The sequence below is a fragment of the Amblyomma maculatum genome, chromosome 5 (assembly GCF_055883805.1).
Source record: "Amblyomma maculatum isolate TAMU_Amacu chromosome 5, ASM5588380v1, whole genome shotgun sequence".
NCBI lineage: Eukaryota > Metazoa > Arthropoda > Arachnida > Ixodida > Ixodidae > Amblyomma > Amblyomma maculatum.
This window is the reverse complement of record NC_139348.1, coordinates 107,086,386-107,096,689: the sequence shown is the minus strand read 5'-3', so window position 1 is coordinate 107,096,689 and position 10,304 is coordinate 107,086,386. Positions and strand designations below refer to the sequence as shown.

Below are 10,304 nucleotides of genomic sequence, written 5' to 3'. Positions count from 1 at the left end.
ACACCAAAATATGTCACGGACAACAGGGCTAGATGTGACTAAGACGACGGGACAAAGCTCTACCAGCAGGCAAAGTTCCGCGCACAGCACGCGAGACAACTTCGGCGTCCTTTTCTTCCAGGTGCCACCTAAAAACATCTGGGACACCAGGTGGCTGGACGGCGCAGCGACGCTCGCCAAGTCCCCACCGGGAAAACTAAATACAGCGACCTCCGGGGGCGAGGCCGCTTGCACTCGACGTGACGAAGACCCCCTGACAAGGAGACCTGTGAGCGATCTGGATTTTACGGCACCGACGACAGTTCCTACGCATGAACATCGACTCTCGCTGGACATACCCGTGCTTCTCGACGGCCATAAGGTTAGCGCATTGGTGGACACTGGCGCGGATTTTTCGATTATAAGCGGGAAGCTAGCAGCGCTTCTAAAAAAAGTCATGACAACATGGTCGGGCACGCAGATTTGCACCGCTGGCGGACATGTCGTAACTCCTAGTGGCCTGTGCACGGCACGAGTTCAAATTCGCAGCTCCACGTTTATTGTAAGCTGCCTCGTTATACCTGACTGCTCCCGTGACGTTATCCTTGGGGTTGATTTTCTCCGGGAGTATGGAGCTATTATCGATCTCCGAAAGCGCACAGTGAAATTTTCAACCGAGAAAGCTGCTGATACTGACGTCAAGAATCGCCAACGCCGCGCCGCCCTTCGAATTTCCGCCGAGAGCGTTTCGATTCCGCCACGCGCCAGTGTATTTGTGACTGTTACTTGCGACGAACTGCGTGACGGGCATGCGGTCGCGGAAGGCAACCAGTCACTTTTGCTCACCCGCGGCATCTGTACAGCGCGCAGCCTCATCCACCTCCGCGACGGCCGGTCTAATCTTCTGGTGACCAACTTCACCAACGAACCCCGGAATCTTTTTCGTGCTACTGCCATCGCGTTTGCTGACTCTTTAGCGGATGTTTGTGAATGTTTTACGTTTGGGGCTGTTAGCACTGTGCAGCCCCCACTTGACCGTCTTGATATTAGTCCGGATCTCTCGGACACACAGAATCGTGAGCTACGTGCCCTCCTACTAGAGTTCAGCTCTTGCTTTGCGTCCTCATCGAAAGTACGGCAAACGCCTCTCGTGAAGCACCGCATCATTACTCCTGACGACGCCCGCCCTATCCGCCAGCAGCCGTACCGTATCTCAACGACGGAACGTGAAGCGATTCGGACACAAGTTCAGGAGATGCTTTGTGATGGTGTCATACAACCATCCAACAGCCCGTGGTCATCCCCTGTCGTGCTGGTAAAGAAAAAAGATGGGACCCTTCGCTTCTGTGTCGATTATCGAAAGCTGAATGCCATCACTAAAAAAGACGTCTACCCGCTGCCCCGTATCGATGATTCGCTCGACAAGCTTCGTCGCGCCCAGTACTTCTCCTCCATTGACTTGAAGAGTGGGTACTGGCAGATTGAGGTTGATGAGCGGGACCGCGAAAAAACAGCTTTTGTCACCCCAGATGGACTGTACGAGTCCAAAGTGCTGCCTTTTGGCCTATGTTCAGCGCCGGCAACTTTTCAGCGCATGATGGACACCGTCCTCGCCGGCCTCAAATGGCAAATCTGCTTAGTCTATCTCGACGACGTTGTCGTATTCTCTGAAACCTTTGAAGAACACCTCGAACGCCTGCGCGCAGTATTAGATGCCCTCCGGTCAGCTGACTTGACGCTCAAGCCCGAGAAGTGCCACTTTGGCTACAAAGAGTTGAAGTTTCTTGGTCACCTTGTGAGTGCCGCAGGCGTTAGGCCAGACCCCGACAAGACTGCTGCTGTCGCCAAATTTCCCGTTCCTGCAAACAAGAGAAGTTTGAAACGCTTCCTGGGTCTCTGCACGTACTACCGCCGCTTCATCGCCGATTTTTCCAAAGTTGCTGCCCCCCTGACTCGCCTCACGCGCGATGATACACAGTTCGTGTGGGGCGCCGAGCAACAAGAGGCTTTTGCGGAGCTGCGCAGCCGACTGCAAACAAGCCCTGTTCTTGCGCACTTTCATGCAGACGCTGACACCGAAGTCCACACCGACGCCAGCAATATCGGCCTTGGCGCTGTACTCGTTCAACACCAAGCTGGCGTCGAAAAGGTAATAGCGTATGCCAGCCGCACGCTCTCCCGCGCCGAGACAAACTACTCCACTACGGAAAAGGAATGCCTTGCGGTTGTGTGGGCAACCATGAAATTTAGGCCTTACCTCTACGGCCGCCAGTTTAAAGTTGTCACCAATCATCATTCCTTGTGCTGGCTGGCTAACCTCCGCGACCCATCGGGGCGCCTAGCACGATGGAGTCTTCGCCTCCAAGAATTTGAGTACACCATTGTGTATAAATCTGGCCAGAAGCACGAAGACGCTGACGCGGAGAGCACGGACGATGAGAGCGGTTTTCTTGGACTGGTGAGTGCTTCAGACATAATGACCCCACAGCGAGCTGACCCTGACCTTCGACCTGTCATTGGCCACCTGCAGGGTCGCGCTGCTGATATCCCTCGGCAATTTGCTCGAAACCTGTCTGCTTTCTGTGTCCGGAATGGCGTTCTATACAAACAGAACTCCAGCACTGTTGACCGAGCGTTCCTCCTCGTAGTGCCAGCCGACCTCCGTGCCGATATCCTTTTTGCCTGCCATGATGAGCCCACCTCCGGCCACTTGGGCTTTACACGCACACTAGCCCGAGTTCGTCAAGCCTATTATTGGCCTAAACTCGCTGACGCCGTTCATCGCTACGTCAGAGGCTGTCGTGAGTGCCAACGTCGAAAGGCGCCACCTCTCAAGCCAGCAGGTTTGCTCCAACCTATTGCAACTCCCCGAACACCGTTTGACCAAATCGGCATCGACCTTCTGAGCCCATTTCCGCTGACATCGGTCGCTAACAAATGAATTATAGTCGCGACCGACTATCTCACATGGTATGCGGAAACCAAGGCGGTGAAGCGTGGCACGTCATCTGAGATCGCCCAGTTTTTTATGCGGCAGATCGTGTTGCGCCATGGCGCACCGTCCCAAGTAATCACCGATCGAGGCACGGTGTTTACGGCACAACTTATGCACGACGTAATTGAGCTGAGTCACACGAGCCATCGCAAAACCACTGCTTATCACCCACAGACGAATGGCCTCACGGAGAGACTCAATAAAACGATCGCCGACATGATTGCAATGTACATAGACTCCCAGCACAAGACCTGGGACGAGATTCTTCCGTACGTCACATATGCCTACAACACTGCCATCCAAGAGACAACGCGTTTTGCGCCATTTCGCCTGCTCTATGGACGCGACGTTCAGACGATGTTAGATGTCATGCTTACGTGCTGCACGGATAATCCTCTCATCCCAGACGCTGAGCAGTTTGCTCAGCGCGCCGAGGAAGCACGTCAACTTGCCCGCATCCATATTCAGCAACAGTAGGGAAAGGATACGCGTCGCTACAACCTCCGTCATCGACACGTCACATACCAACCAGGAGAGCAAGTTTGGGTGTGGACACCGGTGCGCCGGCCCGGCTTGTCTGAAAAACTGATGTCGCGATACTTTGGACCTTACAAGGTTCTGCGCCGTGTCACAGAAGTGACATACGAAGTCCTTCCAGCGGGTACTGTGCAGACCTCGCGTCGGCAACCATGCTCCGAAGTGGTGCACGTTGTCCGCATGAAACCGTATTTCACGCAGTAATGTGCGGTGTACTATGCACTCGTTTAGTTGTGTAGGGCACCGCCTCTGTTTTATATTCGTTTTCTGTACTGACTTGCATCGCCCATCGCTCGCGCCCAGTCTGTGCTTTCGTTTTTTTAGGAGGGGGAGTAATGCCACCTGGTTCTAAGGACCCCGGAGATTTCGGTTCGCATAAGATAGGAGCTCCCCTACTTGGTATATCTCCTGCCTTCTGTCAACTATGCCATGTCATGCGGTTTGGAAGGCGTAACACAACCCATCAACCGATCGCAACAAAGGCATGTAGCCTGCCAAATACAAGAGGCGAACCCTGACTTTTCACACACAACTCCCCGATTAAGAGTTCTATAATGGTACATTTATTACTTTCGACCTAACAAAGCACACAATAGACCCCTCATTCACTGTGATGCAGCAGTGCTCAGGTTGCCTTTATGGAGAGATCTTATTCCCTCGCATTTCATAAAGGGAGTATAGGCTATGCTGGCTGTTGTTTCAATGAACGCTTTCATGAACACCGCACGACAATCGAATCACCAGGTGGTAGAAATCATGGAGCTGGCCATACTTCCCATCGCTCTGAAAAGCATGAAAAGTGGGGCGTGTTTGAAACGAATACCTGTTATGTTGAGGATTCAAGTTACCAAATTTCGGTGCTTTTTTTAAGTATTTCCGGCATCGAACCAGGAAGCTACCTCTGTCAGCGCCCTATTCGTAGCGTTTGGAAGAAAAGAAATGCATCATTTCAGCCAGGTGCGAATAGAGTAATGAAATGAGCAAGAGTACTAAAATACACGAGGGATCTGAATGATTTGGACCAACTTGTCTGTTTCTTTCATTTCGCTGCTCTCAATAATTGCCAATAAAGTTCATTTGACCATCCATGTCCTCCTGTGTGCACGTAAAGGCCTGGTGTATAAACAAAAGTCTCGCAGAATCTTGCAGACATGATTTAAAATCGAACCCAATTCTTTCGCCGCCTGAAATATTATTCAATGAACTGCATTAAAATGTGGTACAGGAGCAAGGTTATAATAGGCATGTTGGGTCTTGTTCATGTCCTTGCAGCCCTACTCGGTCAGTTAGTATACGTGTGTACGGATGATTTGAAAAACCTTCAGCGCAAATGAAATAGCCCGAAGGCCTTCTTTTCGCCTGCTGTTTGCCTTCGGGCTATTTGATTTGCGCTGACGTTTTGTCAAATCGTTACGCACAAATTATCCTAACAGAAAGTTTTACATCAGTAGAAATTAAATGCATACTGAATTGGTCCACTAATGGTAGTAAAACTGTTGTTTGATGTTTATTGTGCATGACGATACTCTACATGCCGATGATCACTCCGTATGTACCACTCAGACCGAAAACCTCACTATTCGGATCAGTTGCTCATGGAGTCGGCTTGTCCTGCGAGAGCTGCGTAGGAAGACGTTCACCTGCGCGGGCACTTGTGATAAATTTCCTCATGCCTAGGGACTTTTCCATATCAACTATTTCTCTATTCACGGTTCAAAGAATAAAATAAGCGTTTCTCTTCGCTGTAACAAAATAGATATTCAGTGCGTCCTTGATACGGAGCTGTAATTGTTAATCAGCGGCTTTTGTTATTTAAGCACACTAAAAATGACCTTACTTGTTTAAAGGGATGGCTCTTCATTCGATGCGGTACCCAATCACTGGCCTTGTGTTTCTGTGCCTTATATCTGGAGTACACGCGTGAGTGTAACGATATGCTTTACTCTGTATGAACTCAGCCAGGTTTATTAGCTTCATTGCTGATGTCTACCACACAATTTTTACCTCTTAGCTTTCTTTGATTAGTGATAATAGCTATTTTTACTATGGCCTTTTTGAGGGGGCAATTTTATAGTAGAATGTGGCTTAAATATGTTCAAAAACGAATTGCATTTGAAAAAAAGAGATTTCTTTCTGAGATCTGTTTCATTTCTCCGCAAAACGCATGGCAGCAATGAATGAGATGGACATGCAATTCTTCAATTTTAAATTACGTAACAGGACTAAAAATTCTTCAACTGAAAACTGGGTTTTTTAATGTAGTGACCAATGCTGGCCAGCTTCTCCTGATTGTTACCTATCCGAATATGGCAAATATAGTTCTGTTTAACTCAGACTTCCTCGCAGCAAAACGTTTCCGCCCAAGGATGCATTTTTCGTGTGGTCACAGTTACAAAACACGCGCCTTTTTCAAGAACGAAGATACACAACTATAGCGCGCTATACACATCACGTATTGGGCAGCTACGATGCGGTTCTGTGCCCAGTTTTGTATTGTTAGGTATATGTCCTTTTGTGGAAAACGTAGAGGTGGCGACGATCTTTACTGCATTGCGAAGAAACTGTATCGTGGTTAGCAGGCAGCTACAAGCACAGCAACAATACATTCGATAGTGCACCAAGTGGGAGCAGCGCTCTTGACTATTTCGTTTTCTCATACTTCTTTACAAACGGGTAGAACGAGAGGAAGAAGATGGTTTACACGCGTATGAAGGAGCACTGAACAAGGGTAAATAGGGTACGCCTCCGTTCGCAGGTCGAGCCAGCGTTTCGACAAGTGGACTTGACTTAGTCTCGCACACAAAAAGTACGCAGGTGCACAAACCCATACTACCAGGAATAAATAAAATTCTTACAGAACGATCGAAACAAAATTATGAATCAGATTATAGCAGGGTAAGTCGAAATAATCGAACTGCAGTTGTTTCTCCGCTATTGGGGTGCTCGACGAGTAATTTACAACAGCCGCCAGCAGCTCTTTTTCCTCAATGGAGGTGAAAGGAAAGACGCCCGTGTCTTGTACGATGAGAGTGCACGATAGAGAACTCCAGGCGGTCGAGTGCGCCGGAGATCTTTACTGCCGCTTCCCTCAGCTTAAGAGTCGCATCGGGATTTTGAACGCCATAAAGCAACAAACCGTGAAATGAAACATTTAGTCATATTCACTCTATTTCATAGGCACAAACCCTCTAGAATAAAACCGTTAAAGAGCCACCCTGGTACTTCGAAGTGCTAACACTTCTGTTTCTGTGTTGACGTTTCAGTTGACCTAGAGACGTCTCATTTGTCTTTGATAGTATACGTAGGAACACGCACAACGATCTTGCGAAAGAACGTACGTACATAAAAAGGTAATATGCGATTGGTACACAATGACAGATATTGGTGATCGAGAATCGCACAGTGTCACCTCCAAATGTAAATAGCAGCACAGAATACAGAAACTCAAAACGTGCCTCAGCTCATTTATTAGCCTCTTGGCAACAAGTAATCAATTTTAGAATTCCATTCGAGAAGAAAATTGCTAAAGTGATATCTTCAATATACCTTTATGCTGCACCTTAGCTGCAAGCAACACTAAGACTGTTTTCCTATTGTACATCGTCCGCAGTCTATTGGACGTCATCGCAGCATTCACCGGGATCTGCGATTCATTCCCTGATGGACGACGGGCTTCATTTTCCTCGTCGCGTGTACATCGTGACTGAGAGGGGAACACCGGACCACCAGCACCGAGTGAGCTAAGCACTTCCCTACTCTCGTACCAGCTACTAGAAACGCCATGGCGTTGGAACTGATATGTGGTTACTTTCCGAAGATGCTGCCCGTCCTTGTATCAGACTTGAGGCCTTCAATGATACGAAACACTCACGTCCGAAACCAGCACCTATTCGAGGTTATGGGCGCGTAGTTCCAGGTATTCAAACATGTTTGGTTCGTAAAAGTCGATAAAAAACACGAAACGGCTCTTCACCGTGTGCTATTAAAAAGCCTCATTCATAGCAATGTATGCTCTTCATAGAACATAGACAAGTAATTGCCTCATATATATTCAGAGCGTCTCTTTGTGATATGCTCGGAATATATTAACTCTAGTCTCATGTTTGCTATACCATCATGCAGCAAACCACGCCTCGTTCATAGCCGCGGGTTTATATACATAACTATATATATTTCAAAATTCACTTTAGCGCAGCCAGGCGCCTAATAGCTGCAAACTTAAAAAAATGCTTGCCAAACCACAGTTAAAGTTCGATCATGACACGGTCAACCAGCTGCAAGAACAAGGAAGTCAAAGTTAACACACGCAAGATCAAGCAGAATAATTTACGTCTCGCAGACGGAGAAGTGTAATTCACATCTTTTTAAGAAAATGTATTTGTGGCGATATAATTGTCATAATTATTACCTCATTAGAGGCAAGAGATTTATTTCTTGTAACAGGTACAATTTTCCGACCTAGGATGACTTTCCTAGCTTAGTTTATATTGTTACGTGGTGGCATTAAAAGACGCCGAAGCGGGCAGGGGCGCAGGGCGCAGCGCACCGCTTCTCTCCCCTGTTCGCTTCGTCGTCTTGGTAGAAACATCTTCTTAGATTTAGATGCATGTTACATTGTCGCGATTGTCCCATCATCATTTGTCACCGGCACATTCGCGAAAACAACCGTGATGTCTTTTGGCCAAGGTAGCACGACTGACGTAGAGATAAAGTCATCTTTGATTTGGGCTGGAAAAATGCATCTTCGGGACTTAGGGGCAGCTTGGGAAACAATAAAGGGCTCCAAGACTAGATTCTCAGCTCTCCTTCCCATCTTGTAGGCGTACCGCGTTTACACTCACTTAGACGAGGTTTGCAAGTGTACCCTGCAGTTTATCTCAGTGACATTGCTCTACCAGTAAAACATAGTTTCTATCAGTAAAACAGTAAAACTCAGTTTCATTTTCAAGAAAGATGAACCAATATGTGAAGACTGTGGACATAGACTGACGATAAACGACATTTTATATCATGTAAAAAAGTCGAAAAGCTACGGAAAACGCATTTTACTCAATTTTACACCGAACAGATACCATTCCATCCATCACTTCCCCTAGGAGAAGGAAAGAAGCCAACAGTCGGTGAGGCCAAGGAAAGCGTTGGGGATGGCACTTTATCTCTTTTTTTTTAATGTTTACTTGAATAATCGCATAATTTACTTGAAAAAATAAAAAAAAAGATAAAGTACCATCCCCAATGCTTTCCTTGGCCTCACCGACTGTTGGCTTCTTTCCTTTATGTATTATAACGAGCACCCTCATTTCCCCTTAATTGATCTGCTTATAGCTTACGGGGGTCTCGGTTCTGGCAGTCTTGAAGCCATAGGTAGCGTAAGAGGGTTCTAGCACAGCTTTCGCCCTCGCTCTTGATCACGTTCTACGTGACGCTGGCGGTATAAAGGACGTTCCACGTCCGCCGCTATGGCTGAGGGTGGCGCTGGTGAACACTCTCAAGGTTCGTATACAGACAACATAAATACCCAAGAAAGTAGCAGGGGGGGACAGCGGCCGATGTAGCTCAGTTGGAAGAGCACCGGACGCGGTATTCGGAGGTCGTGGGTTCGGACCCCACCATCGGCACGTTGTTTTTTCTGCTACTTTGTGTCTAATTATCTTTCCCCTAAACAGATTACATTACTAATTTCTGTGATTATTCAAGTAAACATTAAAAAAAAAGAGATAAAGTACCATCCCCAACGCTTTCCTTGGCCTCACCGACTGTTGGCTTCTTTCTTTCATGTATTATAACGAGCACCCTCATTTCCCCTTAATTGTTCCCCTAGGAGAGAATGTAATTATAGACATTTTGATGTGTTTTTAGTTTCTTAGAAAAACCATTTTTTCTGAACAAGCTATGGATATCTTAAAACTTCATACCTTGTCGAAAAAAAAATATATATATATATACCAATTTCTGACGCACCATTCAAGGAGCCGGTCAGGCCCCGCGAAAAACGCTTTCCACACTAACTCTCACGGCGTACATTTTTCATTATTCAATAGCATCCATGACATGACGAATCCACATGCGTAAAAACAAATAAATGGAACAGTACATTTACGTACCTCGATAGATACAGCTCAACCCACTGGTCACACTTGTACGGCTATGTCTGTAAAAATTCCGCCGCTAGCAACCCTACACCTTATGGACACCTTTCCCGCTGCTTATTTTCCTGCCTGGTTGCATTGCGATCAGGTTTCTTCCCCGCCCCTTCCCATAGTATCGAGACCTGGTTCGACTGGCTTGGTGCGGAGTTTGAGGAAGGACACGGCTTGCCCGTACAGCAGGTCATGAAAGGCCTCTACCGAATTCAGAAATGTGGCGCAACAAACACAACACAAACACAAGAGAAGATACACAACACACGCGTACACTACCAACTGTAGTGTGAATCTGAAAACACTTCTTCACCACTCCTCCTCTTCTACACTCAGGTACATATCATCTTCCTCTTCTTCTCATCTTCCTCTTCTTTGCCAAGGTCATAGTGGCACTTTCTTCCTCGCAGACAATAAACATCGTCCAAACATGGCAGTCACCATTCTCATCTTCCTCTTCTTCTCTTCTTCCTCTTCTTCTCTTCTTCCTCTTCTTTGCCAAGGGGATAGTGACACGTTCTTCCTCGCAGACCATAAGCATCGTCCAAACATGGCAGTCACAAATTCTACACTGTCTTGTTACTCCACACCTCTGCTTTGCCCAGTAACTCATACCACGCTGGACAAGCAAATATCACCACATAGTCACATAG

The 10,304-nt window shown here is 47.2% G+C and overlaps 1 non-coding gene across 1 annotated transcript; it reads left to right on the top strand.

The window, feature by feature from the left end:
* The first annotated feature begins 9,056 nt into the window (after nt 1-9,056).
* TRNAP-CGG (transfer RNA proline (anticodon CGG)) lies at nt 9,057-9,129 on the top strand. The gene has a single exon. It is a non-coding gene; the product is annotated as a tRNA-Pro (tRNA).
* Nucleotides 9,130-10,304: the final 1,175 nt, after the last annotated feature.